This window comes from Pteropus vampyrus, unplaced genomic scaffold (genome assembly GCF_000151845.1).
Source record: "Pteropus vampyrus isolate Shadow unplaced genomic scaffold, Pvam_2.0 Scaffold50, whole genome shotgun sequence".
NCBI classification, from domain to species: domain Eukaryota; kingdom Metazoa; phylum Chordata; class Mammalia; order Chiroptera; family Pteropodidae; genus Pteropus; species Pteropus vampyrus.
This window is the reverse complement of record NW_011888831.1, coordinates 4610518-4612787: the sequence shown is the minus strand read 5'-3', so window position 1 is coordinate 4612787 and position 2270 is coordinate 4610518. Positions and strand designations below refer to the sequence as shown.

Genomic DNA, 2270 nt, shown 5'->3' with positions numbered 1-2270 from the left:
ATTATTGTAAATAATGTTGCAATTAACAGATAAATGCACATGTCTCTCTGATGTAGTGTTTTGGGTTTCTTGGGATAAATACCCATAGGTGGGATTACTGAGTCCTTTGTCTCTTGTTATAACCTTTGTTTTAAAGTCTATTTTGTCTGGTATAAGCATTGCTACCCCATCTGTTTTTTGTTTGTTTGTTTGTTTGTTTGTTTTTGTTTCTATTTTCATGAAGTATCTTCTTCCATCCCTTTACTTTACTTTCAGTCTGTGTATGTCTTTCAATCTGAAGTGAGTCTCTTGTAGGCAGCATATATAAGAGTTTTATTTTCTTATACATCCAGCCACTCTATATGTTTTGACTGGAGCATTTAATCCATTTACATTTAAAGTAAATGTTGATAGATATGTAGTTATTGCCTTTTTTTTTTCTTTTTTTTATGCCTACAGCACCTGGTATTCCTAAGTGGTCTCCCATCCAAGTACTAACCAGGCCTGACCCTGCTTAGCTTCCGAGATCAGCTGAGATCGGGTATGTTCAGGGTGGCTTGGCCATAGTAGTTATTGCCTTTTTATTGTTCATATTTTTATCTTTTTTTTCTTCTTAAAGAAGTCTTATAATACTGGTATTATAACATGTCTTATAATACTGGTTTGGTGGTGATGAATTCCTTTAGCTTTTCCTTGCCTGAGAAATTCTTTATCTGTCCTTCAATTTTAAATGATAGCTTTGTTGGGTGGAATGATTTTGGTTGTAGGTCCTTGCTTTTCATCTCTTTGAATATTTCTCTCTTCTGGCCTGCAAAGTTTCTGTTGAGAAATCAGCTGACATTCTTATGGGAGCTCCCTTGTAACTAACTGCTTTTCTCTTGCTTTTAACATTCTCTCTTTGTCTTAACCTTTGGCATTTTAATTATGATATATCTTGGTGTGGGCCTCTTTGGGTTCATATTGTTTGGGACTCTGTGGTTTCTGGGCTTGTATGTCTATTTCCTTTGCCAGGTTAGAGACATTTTCCATCATTATTTCTTCAAACATGTTTTCAATTCCTGGCTCTCTGTCTTCTCTTGGTATCCCTATAATGCAAATGTTGGTACACTTGATGTTGTCCAAGAGGCCCCTTAAACTATTCTAATTTTTTTGGAGTCTTTTTCATGTTGTTCTTCTAATTGGATGTTTTCTGCTACCTTCTCTTCTAAATCTTTGATTTAATCCTCTGCTTCATCTAATCTGCTGTTGATTTTCTCTAATGTATTCTTTATTTCAGTTATTGTATTAGTCGTCATTACTGATTGGTTCTTTTTTGTTTTCCATTTCCATTTTTATGTTTTCTATCTCTTTGCTGAAGTTCTTTCTGAGATCATTGAGCATCCTTACAACCAGCGTTTTGAACTCTGCATCTGGTAGATTACTTGTCTCCATTTCATGTAGGTCTTTTTCTGGAGTTTCATTTTTTTGTTTGTTTGGGACATGTTTCATTGTCTTCCTATTTTGGCTGCCTCCTTGTGTTTTTTTTTTGTTTTTTTTTGTTTTTGTTTTTTTTTCTATTAGGTAGAACTGCTATGTCTCTCGGTCTTAATAGAGTGGCTTTACATAGTAGGTGTACTATGGGGCCCAGTGGCATACTTTCTCTGGTCACCTGAGCCAGTTGTTCCAGGTGTGCCCTCCTATTGTAGCTGAGCCCTGGTTTCTGCTTGCACATCAATGAGGGATTGACTCTCAGGTTAGCTGGTTGTGAGGGCTGGCTGTGACTACAGTGGAGAAGCTGTTGTGCAGGGGCTGACCCTATGGGGCAGGATTTGCTTTAGCAGTACCCTGGTGCCTTCCCAGTCTGCCCTGTAAGTGTATCATTTGTGGAGGTGGTTGGGTGGTGCTTTGGTGCAGTCTAAAGCTAGCCACCATGTGTGCTGGGTGGTCCTCTTGAGAGAGGCTCTGTTGGAGACCAAGGTCAATCACTGCCTGTGCCCTGCCAAAGGCCACTTTGTATGAGCTACAAAGTGATCTGTAGGTGGTTGCCACTTGTGCCAGGCTTGGAGGTACCTGGGAGAGGCGAAGATGCAAAGTAAGGCTGGCTACTGCTAGTGCTGAGCTTGGGGTGGTTTAGCAAGAGGTATGGGGCATGCTGAGGCCAGATGTTGCTTGTTTGGGGTTTGTGAACCTTTGAGAGATTTTAGGAAAGTCTGCAGCATGAGCCAAGATAGGCCGTTTGTATAAAAAAGCAGTTTGGGTGGGCCTAAAAGTTGAGTGGGTGAGACATCAGAGAATCACCAGGGTGAGGTGAA

At 39.8% G+C, this 2270-nt stretch overlaps 1 pseudogene; it reads right to left on the bottom strand.

Moving 5' to 3' along the window:
• Positions 1–429: 429 nt before the first annotated feature.
• On the bottom strand, positions 430–548 carry LOC111739546 (annotated as a pseudogene).
• Between the last annotated feature and the right edge of the window lie 1722 nt (positions 549–2270).